The 24,858-nt window shown below is 40.2% G+C and overlaps 1 pseudogene; it reads right to left on the bottom strand.

Annotated features, from left to right (window-relative positions):
• Positions 1 to 2,479: 2,479 nt before the first annotated feature.
• The window catches only part of LOC138030017 (dedicator of cytokinesis protein 9-like), an 83,757-nt pseudogene continuing 61,378 nt past the window's right edge, over positions 2,480 to 24,858 (bottom strand).

Raw genomic sequence — 24,858 nt, 5'->3', positions numbered from 1 at the left:
GATGGCGTCACCAAAACTAAAATTGTTGAAAATCTGAAAGTTTTTGAAAATGTCTAGGAGATTATTAATAAAAAATGTCTCTTGCCTTACAAGAGGTGCGCGATCGTCGTTTTCGTATATAACGTATCGAAACTGAGATGGGCATGCACGTATGACGTAATTCAAGATGGTGTTGAAAAAGCAGACGAACGAAGAACGAAAACTTGATCAAGATCACCCTATGCACAGGTTCCCTAAGATTAGGAATTGCGTTCTCCTAACGTCGAACGCAAAAAGGAAGAGGGCGTGGTTTTAGAAGTTCATGATACTAAATCGTACTGAAGAGATATGACAGCGAGATCCAGGAACTCCTCTTGAAGGCAGCATGGCAAAGGAAGTTAAGACATTGAGGGAATATAAACATCACGAGGACGAAAGACGTGAGAACCAAAAACTGTGCGTTCATTTCAAGAGGGAGAAAGTGGAGCTGCAAGTCTTGAAATTAGGTAACAACAAGAGACTTATTGTAAATAAGAGAGGCCAAAAGACCTGTGTTTGCAAAGAAGACTTCTAAAAAGTGTAAAAACCAAGATCGAAAAACAGCATGGATTAACCAGGTGTTGAACTTGTGGAGGCAATAGGACACTCAAAACTCATTATATAAATGGCAATTCATGCCCATAGTTAAACGCCAGGTAACATAGCGTTTGGTAAGCAGAAAGTAAAGGTCATTTCCTGAGTAGCCTCTGCCGGCCATTATTTCATCCCTCAATCGGACTATGGAGTTAGGCGCTTGCGGTCGCACCCTGTTTCAAATCCCGCTTTGAAAACAGACTGAATTTGTCTTCGGTTTTCGTGAATTCAACTCTACTTTATTTGGTAAAAATCAGGCTTGGCTTAATTTCCAATGCATGTGCTCATTTCTTGAAGTATACAGCTATTTCGAGAAAGTTTGTCAAGAATACAGTGCACGCGACAATCCCGAAAGGTAATATGGGTTATGATCAATACAATCTTTCTAACGACTGTAGCTGTCGAACCTACTTTTGTTACTTTCCTTCAGCACTCGCAAACATATATCAATGGCCTCCCGTACGATTCTTTTAAATTTCTTTGAAAAACAGTGCACTTAAAATCACCCACAATACCTTTCAGGATTGTCGCGTGCACTTTTTCCGACAACCTTTCTCAAAATAGCTGTATCAATATAGCAAATGCGATATATGAACCATAAATAGCTAGCTAGTAAAAGCAAATTGCTTAATTCTCAGCGAGTCCGGAACGGGTATGAATCGAGTCCGTGAAACCACATCTTGCAATCAATTGCGAATTTGTAAATTTTCCGCTGTACAGGATCGGTCTAATGAGAGTCAATGAAAGTCTTTACAAGACCTCGTTATCAAGACATGAGTTTGTCACATCTGCCTCTGCACTAACATGCTGTTTCAGGGACAGGTTCAATCACATCTTTTCTTCTACAAGGTTGATCAAGTTGGAGAACTTTATACAAAAAGTGTTGTGTGTTTACACCTTAACGTATTCCTCCGTACGGTCTTTAAAAGGCAGAATGGAGTTTTGGATCATGTATCCTAATTTTAAGCCTGCGGGTGGGAGACCCATGCGAGGTGCATCTCTCTAGTAAGCTGGGAGTCAATTTGATGAGGGAGAAAAACCAGAATACCTGGAGAAAAACCCTCGGAGTCAGGTTGGGGTCGCCGGTCTGATTGCAGAGGTGGGACTCCCCGAATGGCATTGAGGTACGTGCTGATTTTTGGAGTTGGAGCAGGGAAAAAAACCTCGGAGCAAGGCCTGGAACTAGCACAAACTCAGCCCACTTGCCACAACGAGTATGTCAATCCTGAGCACATTTCAATGACCGACGGACGTTACAAAGCATGGAATGTAGCCCTCACTGACAACAGTAATAGTGTGAGTTCATACTCACGTAAAAGCCATTCTATACTTTATGCGTGGCAGATAAAGAGGAAGGATTTTGCAGAATTGAAAAGTAATTTTATAACATTATACTGATTCGGAGAAGGGTGATAAACTTGAAAACACAACATAGTAGAGTTGGCTTTCGTCAAGAGTAATTTCAATGACTTGAAGGACATTATAGGAAGCATGCAATGTCACCTTCACGGGCAATAATAATACTATAGGTTTATACTCACATAAAAGCCACTCTATACTTAATACGCGGTGATGAAGGTGAAATGGTTTTCCAGACTCCAAGAGTGAGCGTTGCTGAATAGGAGAAGGGTGAGAAAAATCGCAGACACGACACAGTGGAGTTGGCTTTATTTCCGCGCCCCATAGACGCCGAATAACCGCCTAGGGGTTACATGGTTAGCTGCGTGCTTGCCGCAGGGATGCGGTGCCTTTCAGACACGAGAGAATCGTTTGCCAAGTACACATTACATTGATTCCACATGGATAAAACTATGATTTATCTCGAAAACTGGAGAAAATTACGAGAGGCACAACTGACTGGAAGCCATTTAAAAATTAGTCCTTTTTATTTTCTCTTAATTTAATCATTACTTGTGCTTTCGGATAACAAAACACTTGGATGAAATGGTGAGACTGCGTGGCGGTGACCGTAAACAGCAGACGTCACGCTGCACTTCGCGGATGGCCAAAAATCAGATACTTGCTTGATTTTGCCTCTCAAAATTGAGATACAAGTTAAAATAAGTGAATATTCATTGTTTTGCGTCAAGCAGCAGCCTTCCACAGGCATTTCTCGTTTGCCGTTTCACGTGCACGCAACGCTAAATCACAGTATTAACTGAAGTTCCACGAAATAACGTTAATTCTAAGAGTTCGTTCCTTTTTGGAGGAAGTTGAACATTTTTCTTTTAAACCACTTATTTACTTAAAAAGTATATAAAAACTAAAGCTGTACTTGTGAAAGATTTTTCTACCTAGTGAGAAATTAATAATGCCTAAAAGTGCTCGGGATTACAAGATCTCACCGGCGAGGGTTCTCTTGTCTCCTTGGTACATAGACCTAACTAAATCGCTATAAATACGATTGATTGAAACAAAATAGCATCTTATAACTATTCAAGTTTCTTTTGTGGTGAATTTTTCTTCAACGTCTTTAAAAAGGAATCACAATAATGTTAAGGCTGTACTTGTGAAAGATTTTTCTACCTCGTGAGAAATTAATAATGCCTAAAAATGCTCGGAATTACAAGATCTCACCGGCGAGGGTTCTCTTGTCTCCTTGGTACATAGACCTGACTAAATCGCTATAAATACGATTGATTGAAACAAAATAGCATCTTATAACTATTCAAGTTTCTTTTGTGGTGAATTTTTCTTCAACGTCTTTAAAAAGGAATCACAATAATGTTAAGGCTGTACTTGTGAAAGATTTTTCTACCTCGTGAGAAATTAATAATAGGTGCGGTTACACGGGGCACTTTTACCGTGGTAAATTGCCTTTTTACCACGGGAAACTGTATTTAGTAGTGTGACCGACGCTTCCCGAGGTAAATTTCCCGTGTTAAATATCCATGGATACGTCAAAAAGATCAGTGGAAGCGCCCATGACATTTCACGTGGGAAGTTGGAAGGGTGTTTTGATGCCCGAGGTACAAGAGCCAATCGCTATGCTGATGAAGTTGTGATTAAATTTCCCGCCAATGAATTGCGTGAGATTTCGTTTTACCTCGGTAATCTTCGTAACGTGTGACCCCTAGTTAACACGGTATACTAAAACCCAAGTGTGAGGCACCGTGGGATAATTTACCATGGGAAATGGCATTTACCATGGTGAGTGTAACCGCACCTAATGCCTAAAAATGCTCGGAATTACAAGATCTCACCGGCGAGGGTTCTCTTGTCTCCTTGGTACATAGACCTAACTAAATCGCTATAAATACGATTGATTGAAACAAAATAACATCTTATAACTATTCAAGTTTCTTTCGTAGTGAATTTTTCTTCAATGTGTTTAAAAAGGAACCACAATAATGTTAATTTTATTTAAGACTGTTGAATTGCTAGATTATACGTTTACGTTTGACCGATAAATTAGCCCCAAGATTTTTACTTAATTTACACCTATTTCTCGGATGAAATTTCCGTCTTAGAGCTAATAGTATTTGACAATTTGAACTTGTATTCAACACGAATAAAAATAAGTTGACTTTTAACAGCCGAAGTAACCCAGCTATTTTATTATTCAATACAAATGCTTGTTTTCACATGAACATGGGCGGAAATAATGATAAAATGGAAAACGGAACAAAATCGCTGGATGGGCAGAAAAAACGTTACCAGTTACTTGCCACCTCTTTACCAATTCTCGGTTTTCAGCTGACGTCATAACCTTATGCAAATTAGGTTTCCGCCATTCTGGTGCCCCTGATTATAGGGAAATGTATGACATTTTGAGCGCTCACGTTCGAAGTCTTCAAATAATTCATCTTTCCCATGGATATTTCCCAAGAAAGCGACCCAAAATCACTCGACGAGGTACCAGTACTTTCATCCTACACAAAAAAGACCTCGAAAGCCACGTTCGAGAGCGCTATTTGAAGAAGATTTTCTGTCGTTTGCGTAGACCCAGCGGCCATACGGAGCGATCAGTTTGGCTCCTCTAGAAGTCTCAGACTTGCTTTCCTAGTTAGTTTTAGAGACAAGCTACTATACAAACAAGCAGTTTAAGGCCTTCAAAATTTTGAAAGCGTACAACGAGATGATTTCTGGTTTCGTTGCGTCCGTTTAAGCAAGGGAAGGAAATCGCGGGCAAGATTGTTGTTGTTTGTGGCCAAGGTGACTCGGAAGTTTGACACTCGGCGTCGACCTTATCTGTATCAGTTTCCAGTTGGATTTCTTTTAATACCTTCGCTAACTGCTATGGCCGCCAGATGAGAAGAAAAGGCCTCCTCATTCCCTTTGTTTCGATGATTTCCCTCTTCTTCTGTCAAAGTACTTGGTCGATTAGAGTCTCAGTCCTTCACCTTGAGAAGGTGAGAAAATTTTTTCCTTCGAAATTCGTCCGATTTCCTTCAAACTCAGTCAATTTGGGCGCTCCATCCCTCGCATTCGCCTGTCGAATTTCAATGAAATCGAATAAAACGCCTCCGAGTTAGACATTTGCTAACCTGAGTATCACAAACGCCTGATACTCAAGTTAAATTCACCTCATTAAATATTCAAAACCGGAGCACCTCATTTGCATCGGGCATATTTAATGAGATGAATTTTCGAAGATGAATTTCTCGGCGACGTTGTGGTTTAATCGGTCGAAATTGAGCACACTTGTTCGAGGGGTTCAAGCGCTTCGGTGGTGTGAATTGGGAAGACATCGGTGGAAACCCGGCCGAGAAACGCTTTATCGCAAAAAAGCCAACTTTCGACAAATTCTGACTCGCTCGCCTTTTACCCTAAAACCCTGAACCAACGCGTGCTAAATCGCTGCGAAAGCTTTACAGGATAAAACACAACTGTTCACAGCAAAAGCCGTTACTGGCAATCACCGCAAAAGCTTTTTATTTAAAATTGCTAAACCTGTAAAGACAATTTCAGCAAAATAAGTCCAACCCCACACTTAAAGTTAAAATCTAACATTAAACCGTGAGTCAATCGCTGCGAAAGCTTTTAAATTGTCCTTTGTTCGTTGTATCTGTCCCAGAGTAAGGCAGGCTTCCCAGAAACAAAGTCTTTCGATTTCGTGTCGTCTCGGCTTATCTGTGAAATCCACGCGTTTCGGCGATCTTCTGTTGGCTGTTTTTAACTTTCACCGTTCTTATCAACAACGATAGGTATACGGAATAGACTAATACCTTCCTTGTTTCCAGATTTTACTCCACAGCCAGGTATTATACAGAGAACCATCGCACTACAACTCTCTCTCTACGCGTCTCTGTTTACGATTCGAGGGGCTCCACAATGGCGGTTAACGACGGTTGTCAAGGACTAAGGTCACGTGGGTGAAAACCAAGAATTTATCCCTCTAAGTTACAGACATTTCAATGTCTCTCCGTTATGTACCCCATATGATGCACGATCAATTTCAGACTCTAACAAAAATGACAGAAAAAAAAAAATATTGTTACAACATAAAATAAGAATAGAGGCCAAACTTGTCTGATGTTGCAAGTTAAGTTTGTGAGGGCATTATACTCAGCGTTGTCATTTTTCTTCGCCCTTTCAGGACTCGACAAATACCGCTCACAACTCAGTTGCGAAACATCTGCATTAATTCCAAGGTGAACCATATGACCAAATGAAATCGGAAGTTTTTGTCTGCTTCAAGAAACAGAGGGTCTATGACTAACCTTTTTTTTTAACAGGTATTTCGAGTCTGCTGTTTCTTTTACTTAACGTATGACAGCGCAAAAGAGATCTGTGTTCCTTTGAGCAAAAATAAAACCTGCTGGTCTTGTCTATATCGGTTCACTGTCAAAACAATCGCCTCAAGGGCAACACACAGCCCAGTGATGAGATCCGACACCCATTTCATCTTTCTTTCCATCCTCAAGTGGAAAGTACAACAGACCAGTAAGTTCTCACAAGTCTTTGCAAAGATTCTAAGGAACAAATTCTGTTTGCTTCGTTGTCGCTTTAGTGACTAGGTTCAAATAAGAAGATGAACGACTGAGACGTAAAATACGTCTGAATTGAACCCATCGCATCAGAAATCCATGGTGATAGGCCATAAGTGTGTCAAACGTGACACAGTCATTCAGTGAGTTTGATTTCTTTCACATAACAAGCGACGAAACACTACTGGATGCTGTCACGGTGGTGGAAATCTAGGATAAATGGAAAAAAGTAACCATCAAATGATGCCGGTGTTGAGACTCCTATTGAACTAACTGCAACAGCCATTATGGCACACTTTTATCTTCGACCAAAATGCAATAGTTTAATTAACAATTATTGGATGAGGTTGACCATGATAGCGATAATTAGGGACTTAAAGCAAATCGCTACAGCTGGCGCTGATACGTCTGCCGGAAGTAAATTTCCCCCAAAACGAGACACTGCGCATGTACGTCGGTTGCATTCAGCCGTAGCGTGAAATTTGACTACGTGAGTCGGGATACATATACATACATACATACATACATACATACTTAATTGACCTCTCCCCATAGGGGCTTTTCAGGGCCAATGAATCAACGAAACAACAGAACACAACAACTACAACTGTTAAGAATCGCAACTGGCCGGAGGCAAACCAGTTGGCTATTTACAAGTGCAGCTGGGAAGTTGAACCAGGGACTACCAGGATCAAATTCAACGAGTGGTCAGAGCGGGTCTTGAACCCGGGATCTCCGGATCTCAAGGCAAGCGCCCTAACCACTGGGCCACACTGCCTCCTGGGATATTTTGCGGTAGTGGCTGCTATGTCGGGTTTATTTCGCTTCTCTGCAGGCCCTTTTCAATGAATATCTCGGCATTTTAAGAATTCCACTGGATACTATATCCTTTAAAGTTAATGTCAGTCAAAGATTGTGTCAAGATTGCCTCTCATAAGCTTCAGTGTAAATCCGTATCATGAATTTAGGATAAGTTTTGGTAAAGGTGTTGGAATGGCGAAGTGAGTCAAGTGAAATAATCGTGTTCAGCATGAGGTTGTTTTTCTTCGGTTAACTTTGCTTTGAGGATTTGGTGAAGATGTTTTATATCTGGATACTATACGATGCTATTTTGCTTCTTTGAGTATTGACATATTTGTGTTCTTCACTGGATATTCTTTGAGATATTTGTCTCCGAAATTATACACTTCATCCATCGAATTGTTAATTCTACAAAGTGTATGGCATTCGCTTTTTCTCAGAAATAATCTGTTTGTCCTAGCAAGGCGTTCAACGGCCATCGTTCTTTGGGCGAAGCCATTTGGCTGTGAGAAACTAAATAAAAGAGATATGAAACTCCTTAGCCCATGTTTCTTTGTATTTTGCTTTGCTAAACTTAAAGTTTAGCAGACCACCGAGACGTACTCTCCCCAGGTCTTTTCAGTCACGGCAGCCGTAGTAACACCAGCCGTAGTGATTTGCTTAAACTCCCTATTATCAAGGCCAAAGTTTGTGTTATCTGCCTAAGCCGAAGGTTGAGACGGATAACACAAACTGAGAACTTGAAAATTATCGCTATCATGCGAAAACCGAATCCAATAATTGTTTTATTATGCATATTCCTAAGCTGAACTCCGCCATGACAAACTGATCAAACCACTGGTTAGTGTGTAACGTGAGGTCACTTCTGCATGTATAAAACTTTTGTCCGTAGGTATGACGTCAATTCTACATGTATAATAAGCACTTAATGACTGGCCCCAAGGGAAACAGTGAGTTTTGTTTCCCGTGAGGCCAGTTATTAAGTGTTTTGTTGTACCTCGCGACTCAAACTAGAACAATACACGGATTTTTACACGGAATTTGCCGCTGTTTCAAAGGTGCACGACCTGACCACGTGCGAGTCGGAAGTTCAAGTCGTTGTTTCCTTAGGGGATTAGTGAGTTTTGTTTGCCCTACGGAGTTAGTGAGTTTTGACCCATGACACGTGACATATTCTCCTCCAATCGGAAAACGTATTTGAGTTCGAAGGTATAACAAAATCTATTGTCTGCAAGAGAGCAAGCAAGAATTAGCTGCGTGCTTACAACCAATCAAAATCGAGCTGGTGACACCGTATAATAATACAAATTAACAAACACGTGTTCTGCATTTATAGAGGGAATTGATACCTCTCATATAAGCACATACTAAGTGTCACAAGAGGCAAAGTACTTGTTTATCTTTAAACATAAGAACATTCTAATTCGCCAGTTTGGGTAAATGCACTGCACGTTAGGATACTTGGAGGTGACAATGACTAACGTGTCGAGCTCGACAATTTGCCGACTTCATCTACTCAGCCGCGACTAAGGTAAAATTATCGAAATGGAAATCTATTGGCTTTGGTCGTTCAAAAGGTGGATGGCACTATGAACAAATGGATAGAATCACAACCAGCGGATGATCAATTGAATTATACTGTAGATACGATCAGCGTTATCCACCCTTCGAATAAACCAGGCCTGGTACTACAGTTCTTGTGAAAAATATACAAAGACCTCTCAAAAAAAGGAGGATCCGTAATTTTACAGTACGGACCGAGAAAACAAGGTTAGTAAGATGTTCATTATGTCTCTGTGGTAATCAGCCGCGCGGTAAAAGATAATAGTTGAAGTCAAGCGGAAGGTTCAACTCCCAAAAAGACTGCCGTATCAAAATCCGAAACACGAAACTTCTTGGCTTTTTGAAATAGTTACTTGCAAGATTCAATCAAGTTAATGCAACATAAACGACATTCTTTCATCAAGACGTGAATGAACGGAAAAGTTCAAATTGTTTGCATTGGTAATCCAAAAAGGTTACTGTCAGGGTCTTACTTCATCTCCAATGTACTTGGCAAGCCGTGTTTTCAGCTGAACGTATTTCTCTTTCATATCTTCCTGGTACATTCTTTGATCTTCTTTTATCAACTGATCGTTTATTTCCAAAGCCTTTCCACAGCAAGCGATGAATTTCCTGAAATAACGATCAAGTTAAACAATTATTATAGTAGATATGAATGACATTTCCTTATACGCATAGGACGTTGACATGACAACAGTTGGACGGGACTGATCCAAAAGCTCGGGTAAGTTAAAATGTTAACATATGCCTCGAGACAATCCTTGTACAGAGAATTGCCAGTGTAAAATATCATCGGCCTCACATAGGTTTGAGTCTAGATTACGTCTTGCGAGTATCTTACATATAAGCCATTTAATTAAAATTATTTTCATCATCAATTCCTCAAAAGCAAACAAAAATGTTATAATGAACCCAATCGCGATCCTTTAACCCTGAAAACTGTTATGCTGCTGTTTCGCACAGTTTAGGCAGAAAAAGAAATGTTACAGACCGGTAAACCTGCTGGAGTTTTTCTATGTGTTTATGTGGATGCGATGCCAGCACAGATTTGTCGAGGAACCCCTGTGCATACGCCAGCGGACCAGCATTCACCTGAGGAATTACAAAACAAAACAGAACATACTCAAAAGGACACATACGTCACTGCATCAAAGACCATGAATATGAGAGGGGACTGAGGCTAGTACTATCCAAAAGTGTGCATGTGTGTTGTACTGTAAGGTACATGTCCAATGCTTTTAGCGGTGCAATACGGTCTCACCTCTTTTCGATTGAAAATTGATTTTAAAATGCAATATTAAAACCATTTAATAATGGACATGAAGCTCGTCACCATTCCAAAATAACCACAACCGAAAACTCTCACTTTATCACCTGGTTATACACCGATAATACAAATTTAGCCGAAGGTTTTGTCATCGAGTCGTCTAGATCTTCTCGAAATCGATGAACAATCGCCTGCCCTCAAACACAAAATCACCCGCCCCTCCCCCCCCCCCCCCCTCCCTCTGAATACATGAGGCAACACTCGTGTACCTGCACACTGACACTGCCTTGTAAAACAAGCTGAAGTTTCTTCATGTCTGGAGGATTCTGTGTAATAACATTATTTAGCTCCTTAACTTTATTTTGCATCTCATCGAACGCGACCTGAAGAAAAATAAATCACACGAATGGCACATTAAAATTACAATTAATATAAATCAACGTAAAGAAAAATCAACAAGGAAGAAGGATTCGGAAGTTCAAATAAGTTTCGATAAACTGCTTGGTCTTTTAATTGCAGTCAATCATATTTGCGGCGAGAGGGGCTCTGAAATCGACAAAGTGTATCGAAACGCGCCAATTACAACGCAGGATTTGACCTCCTAACCCGTCCTGTTACAGTGGTTAGGGAATTTAAGCAAAGACGACGAAAAGCAAGAATGTGATTGGTTCAAAAGGAAAAATAATCGTGCTGCACGTGCTGCAAGCGTTTCACTGCATTTTTGCCGAAGTCCACAAAACAACGTGAAATAACCAAATTTTAGGTTTTGACGACAACATGAGCATACAGCAATGAACCGTTCCTTTTCTACTTTTACTTTTAAACGGTTCGAACCTATCTAGTTACTTACAGGATAGTTCGCCCGTACTGCAGATGGGATTAACCGTAGTTTTTCGGCTGTAAGGCGCAGCATTTTTTCTCAAAGAAATTGCTTGTTGGCCCCAAATGTGATCTAAACTCAAGGTGCGTCTTACAGCCGAGTATCTTCTTGCGACAAAACTCCTTAGGTCCCTTGTCGCCATCTTGTACGTTGAACTCGTCCCAGTCTTCCCCTTACTGCGATTCCAAAATGGCGGCCTCACACCATCAATGTTCGTGATGATGGCCCTCAGTTCTTAGCGTTGTACAACCAAAACACCCGCAGGAAAGTACTAATAACAGCAGGTTATTTCAGAACAGCAGCTTTTTCTCTAACTTCTAGTTGAATTTCCTTCTGCCATTGTTCTTGATCTGCGATATCACTTATGATAGCGCTAAGTTATATTTTGTTAGGTCAACTTTACTTTAGCCTCAATTTGATTCATGGGCATTCAAGTAATGGTGTTGAAACTTAGAAAGCATATTAAAACTTCGGCGTTGCATGGTCACATTTTTCATAGATTTGGTCTTTTCAAGTCGCAGATGTGCAAAGAACGGTAAACTCAAGCAAACCATTGTTAAACAAATTATATGCTAGTGTTTTAGTCACGTTTTTTGAGGTCACTTATACTATCGCTAGTTGCATGCGTCTGGTTTGCGTTCATTTGACTGTCCTAAAACGTGTGCGTCTTCTTCGATAAGCCAAAGAAAGAACAATATACTAGTAGTTAAGTGTAAATATCATTGCTTCAAATTCTATATACTCTTGACTGGCTGCATTTACTTTAGTTTCGCTTTGGTTAGGACAATGAATTGAACTCGTTCCTTAGAACTAAGGTAACACGAACTAACCTCAACTGGTGTCAGTTCGTATTGCTCCTCTTGGACCACAAGAATTCGCGTCTTTATGTAAGGAAACGTGTTGGATGCTAGAAGAGAACGTGCAAAACAAAAATCAACATTAATTAACACTTCGCTTGGTGTATCAGTGACTAGTAATTTACTGGGTTCTTTTCTGGAAACCCCGGTTTCCCTCCCTCATTATAATCGACTCACAGCTAATGTGCTCCGACATCAAACATGGACCGTACAGCGGCTGTCAGAGGTGCCTATTGGGTTACTTTAAAAATACCATAATACTCTTTTGTTTGCCCTCCAAACGTTTGCATAAACATAAGCATAAACAAAAGCAGAGAAAATAAAGACAATGTATATGCAAACTTTTGAAAGGCAAACAAAGAGTATTATGGTACTTTTAATCATAGTGGCCTATGTACGCTTTCGTCCCGATGTAGTGAGCTGTACTCTTCGCAATTCACTCCCCAAGACTGCATGAAAGATGGGCGATAAACACAGCCACCTATTCTATTCTAAATATATCGTCCAGTTGCAGCATTACTAGTTTATTCCACACCCTTTTTGACCGCCTATTCCGTCATTTTAAACTCTTTTGTCCTTTCTAAGCAACCCAATTCACCCCTCCTCCCCCCAAACAATAGAGATCTTTAGATCGGAGGAGGAGGAGGACTAGGAGTACGAGTTTTCCGTTCTGAGCACGCGCACTTGTCGGCCTCCAAACCCTATGCGCATGCTCAGTACGGAACACTCGTACTCGTAGTTGTCCTCGTCATCTGATCTTAAGGTCCTTATTGCTGAGTCGTAATTCCTGTGATCTTTGACTCCCAAACGGGCAACAAAGAATGGGGAGGGGGGTATTTTTGCAAATGTATAGCGTGGTACAAATAGTCCTGTTATTCTATATGTAAAAAATGCTGTAAAGACACAATAGGGCCGTTTATACGAGAGAAAAAAAACCGCGTCTTACTCTGGCCGCGGCATACATAATACGCAAAAGGAACTATTTATACGAGTATAAACTCCCAGGCCAGGATAAGCCGCGGCTTGAGAAAGCCGTGAACGTAGATTTTGTACCATTTACACGGAATGCTCGCGTCTTATGTAAGCCACGGCCAGAGTAAGCCGCGGCTTATTTTCTCTGGTATAAACGGCCCTAATATGTCAACTCAGTCTCAGCAAGAAAGCGTCTTTCTGCGCATGCTCAAAAGGCTAAATCAACTTACTTGTCAGGATAGTTTTCCTCTTGCATTGTTCTGCAAGGCTGCCATGCGCTTTGCCACCGCAGGTAAATGGCCTTTCATAGATAAATCGCCTGATGTTGTTGCTACGCTCAAACAAAGTGGGCCTGAGCTCCAACTCCTCATCGTCGAAATACGGTTGCACGTAGGTTATCTGCAAATTTCAACAAATGCAATACAGGGACGGCGAGGTCATATCGGGGTCCTATGAACTAACACAGGGCGAATTATTACACAAGAAAAACTATCAACAAAGAGTAATCAATATTCATTAATATGCTCTTTCTTTTTGTCATGGTTGCACTCGCACAAAAATGTAAGGTAACTAATCCCTTCACCTCCTCCGGGATATAAATCAAACTCACAAGTGGCCAAATGGCTCGTAGCCACTTGGTCGCTCCGCCCGGGCGCAAATGATGCTACTCGAGCCACAAATAAACTATATGCTCTCCAAAATTCAAGTGACTGTCCTGTTGGCTACCCTTAGTCAGTTGAACAAACATAGAAGCTACAACTCTTGATTTACCTTCATGTTTCACGGCTAATACAAAAAGCCCTTAACTTCGAAACCCTCTTATAACGTTAAAAGTCCATAAAATACACCAGCAAAGCCGACGAAACTAAGAACAAAGTCAAAGCTTAGATCGCTTCGTGGGAAGAACGCTAACATAGTGAAACTGAAACGTGGCCAACGTCTTTAAGTAGGAGGAACTGCGTCAAAAACGACGAAACAATACAGGAGCGTGAGAAATGCTTTAATTTTGGACTTACGCTTGATTACGCAAGTGAAAAGAATTCAAACGGTAGGATAGTGTACTCAAGTTATCAAAATATACCTGAATGTTGCCAATCTTTGAATCCAACGTTTCTGCATGCACCTGAAAAAGGAATCATTTTTACGTTAGGTTTTCAGGCCTCTAGGCTTCCATCCGTCCACTGCTTCCAAAGAAAGACACCATTCATTCACCTTTGCGGACTCCATGATGAGTTTGATGTTATCTCTGCCGTGTTTTCTGCAGTAAATTTGTTCCAGTCTATGTGAAAACTCCGCAAGACCCGTGATCTTCGGCTCCTTGTAGATAAATTCCTTCCCGTCATCATCACCAAACATCTGAAAGACAAAGAAATTGGTCATGAGGCCACGCAAGCCTACGAGCATACAACAACAACAACGTCGTTTTTAGGGACCGAGTTATTTTTCGATTTATTTTTTCAAGAAACAAGGCCCTTCCAAATAATAAGAATTTATTACCCATGGGATTGAGAATGGTTACTCGTGCAAGCCACATCTTATTTAAATAACTTGTCTAAAAGTAGCTTGATCTACATGGACCAGTATTGGCCCCAGTATTCTTGGGTTTCACTCACGTGATCAACAGCCATGTTTTTCAACGAAAACAAAAGAAGATGTTAGCATAATAATAGCTTTCAATTCCCGGAGGATTGGATCGGGACACCAACATGGCCGCCATTTCATTGTTCGGGGACACCAACATGGCGGCCGTGACGTCACGTGAAATCCAAGAATTGGCCCCTGGTTATGGGCTCCTGAATTGGTCGAAATAACGTTACTGAGCTGATGCTAGTGACGATTAAGACAAGAAAAAAAACAAAAACAAAACAAAACAAACTTAGTCGAGCCATTCGTTGAAAGTTCAAGCCTGATCTGGAGTAACGTGTCACTGGACCTTAAAGGTAGTCATGCTATGTATTCAGATTTGGCGTTAATCGCGGTCCAGCAAATTAGGCTTAAAGACCGAGACACTAGTAGACAAATGCAAGCCGCTGCGACAGGTCCTTGCGACAAATCGCTCCGTGAGTACTACTTGCAAACCAAGTCGCTGCGACACGGCGCCTGTTCGGTGCACACGCAGAGATCTTGAATGAGGGGGAATGTGAACTAGTTTTCTAATTCAATATAGCAGAGCAGACCATATGACGCTCTCTTATTGGTTCATTTATATTTTGTTGTAGCGACTTGATGCCGGAAGTGCACACGCTGCGACAACGCTGCATGCGCTCACTTATTATTTATTTAGGAACTTTATTTAAGTGTCTAGTCGTTCTAGCACTGGAGCGCTAACTGGGGACACTATAAACTGACATGAACAATGAAAGTAAATCAAGTCAAATGTCGGTTTTTGAGGAGAGGGGAAACCGGAGTACCCGGAGAAAAGCTCTCGGAGCAGAGTAGAGAACCAACAAACTCAACCCACATATGACGCCGAGTCTGGGAATCGAACCCGCGCCACATTGGTGGGAGGCGAGTGCTCTTACCACTGCGCCATCCCTGCACCCCCAATTTTGTCGCTGCGATCAGTCGCACTAATTCAAACTGGTTTGAATTCGTGGGGCGACAACGATTTTCAGAAAATTAACCGTGGCACACGAGGCGAATTGTTGCGACGACTTGTCCTGGGGATGTGTCGCAGCGACTTATCGCCTGGTGTGTCCCGGCCTTTAACGCAGGAGAGGCTCAATAGATTTTAGCTGTCAAATGGCACGCCGTACTAAGACGTTTAAATCGATCAGTTCATGAAGCAGTTTTTTCGCGTTCTCACATAAACTTTATCTAAACATGAAATTGAAATTACCTGTCCAAAGAAAGCAACCCTGAAGTACTTGCCAAGCGGTCTTTTTCCAGTGCCCATCACATCAACAACTTTCTTGTAGGCCTGGGCTAGGCTCTCATATGCATTGGACAGGCGCTGGATGTGAAACAATACAATACTCATGTCAGGATGTATTTTTATCTTGTTTATCTATAAACTTCAATGGTTTCCAGACTATTTATGCCATTGTATAGCTTGCCGCAATTTACCAAACACCACTGAACTCGTTTAAACATACCGCTTCTTAGAATACCCAGAGTCATACCAAACAAATGTAACGAAAGAAAAGTTGGCGTCAAATTGTTGAATACCAAATATATACGTAAAGCCCTTCAATTGTTCTGATCTTTCGAAGAGAAGACGTTGAATGTGGCTCAGTAAGGTATAAGGAATTTTAGCAAAGTCGACTGCTTCGGCAACGAAAACGTCATTCCAAAATAAAACTATCGCAAGTATTTTGCGAATATTCCGTCTTTTTCACCTTGTACAATACGGGCGAACTGTTCTATAACTGGATGGGTATAAACGGTTTTAAAACATAAAATGAATGGTTCATTGTTACATGCTCACGTTGTCATCAAAACCTAAAATTTGGTGATTTCATGCACGTTGGTTTTTGGTACGGCAAGGAGGTGCACGGAAATTCGTGCTGCACGTGCAGCACGATTATATTTACTTTTATAACTAATAATATTCTTGTTTTGAGACATTGTCGTTGCCGTAGCCGTCGTCTTTGCTTAAATTACATTAATCTGCTTAATTTGATTTTGCGTCAATGATATCGACACCGTAAAATCAATCAAAATATCCCACGGCGCAAACAAACACAAGCCATGCGAGCTGTTCTAAGAATTCATGACGGATACCAAAGCTCTGAACAAAATCAGTGCAATGAAATTAATTTGTACCTTGATGGAATTTGGATGTTACGGTAAGCGGAATCCGCAGAAAGTCTGGTATTTGTAACCGACCTTGCAACAACCTAAGCGATAGCCAAAATATACAAGATGGACACCAACAGTGAACCCCGTCTTACCCTAAAGTCCCTCTCTTGTTCATAGATAGGAATCGCTAGTTTAAACACTTCACCCATGACTTCATACCGCTCCGCTCGCTCGAGATACTTGGCACATTGCTCCAACAAATCAACCAGATGACGCTGAATAAACAACAATGACAGCCAAGGAAAAACTGAGAATTCTAACACAACAAAAAGGCAATTCTTCATGGTTCCTTAAAACGAAACAAAATGTGACCACGTTAACAGCATCCCAAATCAATAGAGTACCCACCATATCTTACTCGAATCACTGAAGTAAAAAGTAAACAAACATTTTAATTGACCGCTCTACATAGCCCACTTTCTGGGCCAATGACAGAACAGAACAACAGCGACAACTTTAAGAATAATACCAAATGGCCAGAGGCAAACCAAGTTGCTATTTACAAGTGCAGCCGAGAGATTGAGCCAAGGACTACCAGACGCATCAAATTAAACCAGTGGTCGGAACGGGTATTGAACCCGGGATGTCCGGACCTCAAGGAAAGCACTCTAAACTCTGGGCACTTATCTTCAATTAACAAAATGAAAACGTCATGATCAAAATTGTTCTTATATGAGGTCTTATTCATTGCTCTTATTCATTGCTCAGATCGTATTCGTGCGAGAAATTAAAGGAGTGGAAATTCAAGTGTGATGTCAATGACTCACTGGTCTACAAAAACCTTCACAATTAGTTCCTTTCGTCAAAGGAATCTCAGAAAAAACACGTTGTCAAAATTGAAAATTCACACAAGTCAAGACACTAACCACCGTATATCGCTGTTCCATTGACATTCCTTCATCGGTCTTCATAACACTCTCGTCCGCTACTACATTAGGAGACACTTGAGCAAATGCAGCGCAACCAGGGGTATAAGTACCTAAATAATGGATATATAAAAACACGAATTCGTTAATAGGCATGTGACGATGGAGTTCTGAAAAAAATTAGTGTACTTTAATAGTCACACGAAAAAGTAGAACTAATATCCATAGCAATTCGAACTTTAACTTGCTGTGCGAAAAAAGATGAAGTAACCCTCAGAAATGATCAACATGCTCGATGCCAACGTTACGCGATTCCCTTTTATTTTCTTCAATCTTTCTGTGTGTCGTATTTTACTAGCAACCACATCTCCTCTCAGGGGGGCTATTTACGTTGTATCGTTTCTATGGAAACGATGCGTTAAACGAGGAAACATTGTTGCGGAAGCAAATGTTTCTCAGTTTGCGACCCCAGGAAACATTTGTTGTGGAAGCAAGATTTGCTTCCCGGGAAGCAAAACTGTTTGTGAATTTATTCAGAAAAATTTTGCTTCTTCAGCAAATGTTTCCTCGTTTGCGCGCCGAGGAAAATTTTCGGGAAACAATGTTTCCGTACACAACGTTTCCTAGGTTTTCGGGAGCCTTTAGACGATTTTAGTGAATCAAACAGATCACACTTACTTACAGAGTCTACTCAAGAGCAAAGTATATAATTTCACTTAGTCACATGAATCGTAGTATACTTGGCGCTTATTAAAACCATATGCTCGTATCCTCAATGTGTCGCTTTCTTTCTTTCCTCAAGTCGCCATGTTGGATTATAATGATTAGGCCTTTTTCGATCTATTCAAATTCAGCCGGAAAGAGAGGTCTAGAGGACAATGACAAAGGAAAGTGGATGATATATAAATATTTTTCACATTCATTCCAACGTGTTCCTATCGTTTTTGTCCTCACTGCCTCAAGAAGAAGCTGAACATTTGATATTTCGAAAATGGCCTATTAGAAGAAGTGATACATGACTGAAATAGCCTGCCTCAGAGCCATATAAGTTAAACTTACTTCTACCAAGTATCAAATGCATGGAAAACAGATTTCCAGTACAGCATCATGTAGGAAAGTTAGCTCATTCCTCAATAAGAATTAATAAGAACTAAACACAATGCTAATAATACTCCCTCTCTTGTCTTCTACTCATAACTAGGTGGCTAATCGCTTATGGAAGAGTCAGTTCATTGTCGCATTTTCTACGTCTTACCTTGTCTCTTCAGGTATTCGGCCACCAAAGCCGCTGCGTGGATGTAGCAGTGAGCAGTCTGCAACAAGAAAACCACAATAAACTGAATTTTCTAAGAAACGTTCTCAAAGACAATAGACAAAGTTCTCTAACAACACAGGAGCAGCCTATGAATATAAAGTGACATAAATGGTTTTAAGAGGGAAAGACCAACCAAAAAGACAATCACTAATCTTTTACCCAAACCTCCTAACTCCGAGTAGTAAATAGGCCATTTTCAAAATATCAAATATTTAAATTGATAGTGAGACAGTGAGTACAAAAACAATAGAAACACAAAATATCTACATATCACCCACTTTCCTTTTTCTTTGTCCTCTAAACCTCTCTTTCAGCCTGAATTTTAATCTATCGAAAAGGTTCATTAAGAAGTTTCAGAGTCACGTGAAGAAACAAAACGGAATTACCTCGGAGAAATTCTCATGACCCTCGTGAACAGCAGCCATGTGCTCTAACCACGTCTCTCGCAATTCCGGAGTACTAGAGTAAGACTTGGCCAAACTGTACTGAAGATCCACTAACATTTCAGGGACATCATCGTATTCCTAGAAGGCACAGTCAATAACTGTGTTTTAATTGGTTTACACAACATAGAAGAAGTTTTACGAAAGACGAATCTGAATTTTTTATTTTTATTTTTAAGATAAGACACTGACGGTTCATAACGAATGACTTGGCTATTCAAATGAGGCTTTCTCGGTGAGAGACGGCTGCTACCCCGGGTTACACACACAATAAGGTAACCTAACAACTGTTTTAACTCTTTAAATAATTATGAAAAATGAGGGACATTTGTCAAAGAACCAACCTGTTAAAAGCGGAATATAAAGACCAAATTTCGAAAGATTTGAAAAAAATAAAAACAGAAAGCACGAAAGATTAGGACGAACCTTCCACCTGATTTCCTCAGATGGAAACCCCTTACTAATTTAAATAGAAGAAACTTCTCTCTAAAGACAGACTTCGCCACTGAAGAATTCCGGATTGACGACACTATATAAGAAACTAACTGTTTACAAATTCTCATATTCTATAACTCACAACACCTTTTCATAAATAAAGCTAAAATACACTTAGTTCTTAATTAAATTCGACAAACAAAAAAATTCCTCTAAGTTGCCAAATTTGCAAGAAAGGACAAATTACCAGAAACAAAGCTTTGCGGGAACTAGCTGGACTCAGCAGACACGGAGAAGTTACAACTGGAAGAACACTTAGCTGATGAGCTGCAAGCTCCTCAATCGCATGAAGCCTCAACTTCTTCTTCTTGTCCCTAACTGCCCATGTTTATTCCACACCTCGTTTACAATGTCCTCGTAAGAAAGTGTTGGCAAAACCATTCTCGAATTCAGTTTTGGTTTGATAATGTCTGACTTTTACCACGGCAGAGGCGTCACAAATTTATACTAATCCAAATCCAAGCTTGTTTGCCTTAGTTGTTTCGTCTCAGAAATGCCAAGGGAATCAGATTTCGTTTAAGATTTGAAACACCACGTTGTCACGTAGGCCACGCAAGAGATACGTTCTGTTGATAACACATAACAGGAAGGACTGCACGGTAACATCACACGTACTTTTCCCCTCTCTTGTCACATAAATATTGGGGCTTCCACGAGATGATAATGAAGATATCGATATCAAAGCCGCGATACGATGCAGTCTCTAAATCGACCCCGCGATACAATAACAAATATCGAGCATTTGTGAGATCGACAACCCGAGGTACCAAAGAGGAAGACCTGCAGCAATGATTTTATTTTTCATTTTCTTAACATTATAAATGGTTCAAAAAGAGCTAAATAAACTATGCTTACGCGAGAATTACAAAAAATGTCGAAAAGGGATAGATCATTCTATCATGCAATTTCAATATCTTGTTCCAATATTGCCATTCGTATCGAGAGAACAAATACCGTGATTCGCCGATACATAGTTGATTCAAAGCAATTGCATTAAATATCCTGACCAAGTGATATTTGTCGCGATAAACGGCGGTCAATCAGTAAAAAATCTACGATAAAAATAACACCAGAAATCGCAAAGGTAAAACTTTAATTTGATTTTTTTTTACTGCACACAGTGATTGATTTCACCCGCTGGGCTGGTGTATGGTTAGTAATGATCTTTTCACGCCCTTACCGTTAATTTCTTCTCATTTTCCGCACGTACATTGGAACGTTGCACAAAAAGACAAGCACGGATAGATACTAACTTGCTATCCGGTCCCTCGATGCGCTTAGTTTTTGTACACCTTTTTGTTAATGAAAATTAATTGCAGAAATCTTAGAGCTTTGCAAGGAGGCGTCTTTTTAAGCTCTGAAATTACCTTAAGGCAGTTTTTGCAATTGAGAAAAATTGAGAAAAATAATGGTATTTAAATTAAAACACTATATCAGAGTAAAAGTACGCGTCTTTTTTCTGCCATAAAGTCGCAAAAACGTAGCAATCTGAGCGAACAAGTTCTCGAATTTAATCGTCGGTGAATAAAAACGGAAAGTGTAGCCTTTAACATAAATAGAAAAATCAAAGCAAAACCAAATCAATCAGACTAAAATTCATATAATGTGTTTACCAAGTTTCAAAATTGAACATTTGAACGCTTGGGAAGATCCTCAAAATTCAAAGGGTAGTTGGAGAACACTGAAAAATTCTTCGGCGTATTTCACGTGCATAACGTTTAACTTTTTATCTTCAAAGGAAAACATTTCAGTCAATTCATGAACTTTGCAACTGTTATGTTGTCTCTGGTCTTAAAAGCATGTTGAAAGATCGATTTTTCAGAATACTCAGACGGTAGTTTCACGAATCGCTTTTGGAGATTTCGAGAAACAGGTACCTATGTGACACATGCAGGATCACGCTGTTGTTGTACTTCAGTAAGGAACTACATTTTTCGGTTGATAGACCATTCAGACATCACAATCTTTACTCTCTTGCCAATGTAATGTAACTAAACTATCGGAAGATGGTTTAGAGGGAAGATCTTTGTAGATAGTATAAAATTCAAAACCTTGGACGATATTTGCAAATTACCCCGCGGCAACCAACCAACATCGACTTTAACATAAGTACTTTAACCTTTATTTTCCTATATTCGATTTATAATTTTAGACACAGCTTTCGTTCTTATTGCATGAAAGGCGACACAAACCAGATTCATCCATCCACTGATATCACAAAAAAAAAAAAACCACCGGACCAAGGTAAAAATGACGAAAGCTTATGCAACCTGTTTGAATAAAATACAAAACCACAAAAAAACCCCAAAAGGTGAGCAAAATCACCGATGAACGCGAATAACAATTTCACACGCCACGGTTCTCTGGGAGAAAGGAAATCGCATCATCACATCCACTCCTCAATGGATATTTAGGAAACCTTCTAATAATACAAAATTACACATAATATCCACCGATGTTAGTTGCTGAAAATACAACTCGCCCCACCCGTCCACCCTCGTGCTGTCTCCCTTCTTTTTGTAGTTAACTCGACCGGAAAAACTTTCCCTATACCGTAATACCAATGAGACAGAAAAAGAAGAACTGTTTATCCTTGGTCTCAAGATACGAAGAGTTCAGATTCATCCATGTTTTGTTGCTTTTCCGGTTATCAAGGGGCAAAAGGGCTGAAGTAAATGACCAGTCTTCAGGTACAATGTACTACTAATAAGTCAACTCCACCCATCCCACAGCCTCCACAAAACATCGTCCACACCAAATTTGCCTGCCTGCCTCCCCAAGTAAAATGATCACGTGGTACGAATAAGGGCCTTGCACTGAATGAGCAAGACGGACAGCAGCTCACCTTCATCTGTGCAGTCGCTTGCAAAACAGTGTGGATCTTCTTCGTTAGATCTTTAACTTCAGAGGTAAACGCTGTATGCTGAAAGTGAAGATAGAAATTACGAAAACATCAGCAAAGTGAAATGGCAATGTTCCGCGGAATCACGCAGCTTTGTGAGAACTTCCCAATGGACATACATATGTATAGAATGAAGACTAATTTACAATAATCTACATTTGATGCTAGCTCCAGTGCAGCTGAGAGGATTAAAAAATGGTTCATTGAAACAGAGGATAACTGTTCTTTAGTAAGCGTTAAAATTCCCTGCTAGTAGAGGTCTCTTTTCCTTTTGCGTTCGCTGGGCTGACGAGTACTGGAAAAGACACCTCTGCCATTGGTCGAAACTCACTGTGTTGAGCATGCACGGCGGTTACTTAGCGACCATACCCTCACGTGATACTTCATGTTGTGTGGGCTCACTCAACAACAGCGGAATTACTATAAAGGAATGCGCAGGATGGACGGCGGTTGGATCAAAATGAATTTCGATCCACGTCTCTTTTCCCGTACTCGTCGGCCCAGCGAACGCAAAAAGAAAAGATACCTCTGCTAGCAGGGACGTATTACATGATCTTGGTCTTACAACTCAAAAGAAAGAGAGAGAAAAAGAAACACAAAGAAAAACAATACCTTCATGCCTTTATCTTCAGCAGCATAATTCTTCAACGCCTGGAGGCAGTTATTGACAGCTGTTCGGTTTAAACCACTAGCCATAAGCTTAGAGACTGCCACAATGACCTATCGATAAATAGAGACATAAAAAGCAGCTCTCAAGGCGTGACCACAAAGTACACAGGATGGCATAATTGAAGAACTGGTACATCATGATCATCGTCGTAACGCGCAAATGCACAGAGTTAAGGTGAAATGAAACTAAGTTGATAGTTAATCAGTCGGTTTATTAAGACATAATTATTTTCATGGCTCAATTTGACCGTCAGTGACTTTTGACAAGTACACATGTGATATTCCTTAGCTATCTTTACAGGGCTAGTGCACATTTGTGTCATTCATATAAAGTAAGCATGATCAAATCAAATCACAAATCAAAAGACGTTATTTAACGAGGGACACATATTTGCATCTTGTGTACTCTACCATGCGGCCCAAGAACTACAAGAGCTCAGTGGACAGAAAGCCCAAATTCAACAACAGTGTTTTGTTTATTTTTATTGCAGCGGAGCTCTACTGTGTCAGCACAGAAAACAGAAAACAAGTTAATTGAATTGATTGTTATGGGTACATCGATCTCAGCAATTAAACAAATGAAGCCACTTTGGCAGCTTGCCTTATTAGTCTCGGCATTCATATGTTGTAATAAAAGTATTGAATTTAAAAACTCAAACGAAAGACAATTTCGGTGAAAGATGCGAAAATACTGTACAAGAATAACTATGCCAGTGTAGAGAAGACACTGACTCGCCTCCTCCCCCACTCATGCTCTCTTCTATCTCCCCACCCCCCTACCCCGAAAACAAACTTAAATGTAATTGTAAAAAAATACACAAAAGATAAATAGGATTGCAGACGATTTTACGTCTCTTTTCAGTTAAATTTAATACAGCAGAGAAGCTCAACGTTTCGTAAAGTGCAGGTGCTACAAATATTAGTACCCCAAGCGAAGTGTCTGAAAAAAAAAAACAACGGTAAAAACAGCAAAAGCATGCGAAAAAAAAAATGTTCCCCAGTTTGCATTTTTCAGCTGTATTTAATTTAAAAGCTGAAAAGAAAACCACTTCGAGTCGCAAGCTGTGAAAGTATTGCTTAAAATTCACTGAGCAGGGACAAAGGGGATACACCCAGCTCAAACCCTCTCCCCCCAAAATAATAAAGAAATAATAAAATAACAAACAAAAAAGTCAACTAAAAGCAAAGCATAATGTCTTCTAGATTGTAGATCCTATTTGTGGGGCCGATCTCCAAAGCAGACTATTCAAACATCACTGACACTAATGACAAAAATCACCTGCCTGCGATTCGGCAAATACAGACAGAGCTTTTTACCAAGATCGCCCACGCGCGAATAATTGGATGATAAAGGAGAAAGATCTTTGGTCGCGACAAATGAGTGTGTAATTTCATTCAACACGGGAGGAATGATTCGGTTTAACACGTGAAGCGGATTTTAAAGTGAACCAGCAAAAATTCATGCAAACCGGGAAAAATTGGTTC

The sequence above is a fragment of the Montipora capricornis genome, chromosome 13 (assembly GCF_036669925.1).
Source record: "Montipora capricornis isolate CH-2021 chromosome 13, ASM3666992v2, whole genome shotgun sequence".
Taxonomy (NCBI): Eukaryota; Metazoa; Cnidaria; class Anthozoa; order Scleractinia; family Acroporidae; genus Montipora; species Montipora capricornis.
The sequence above is the reverse complement of the archived record's forward strand: the minus strand, read 5'-3'. Positions and strand labels throughout refer to the sequence as shown.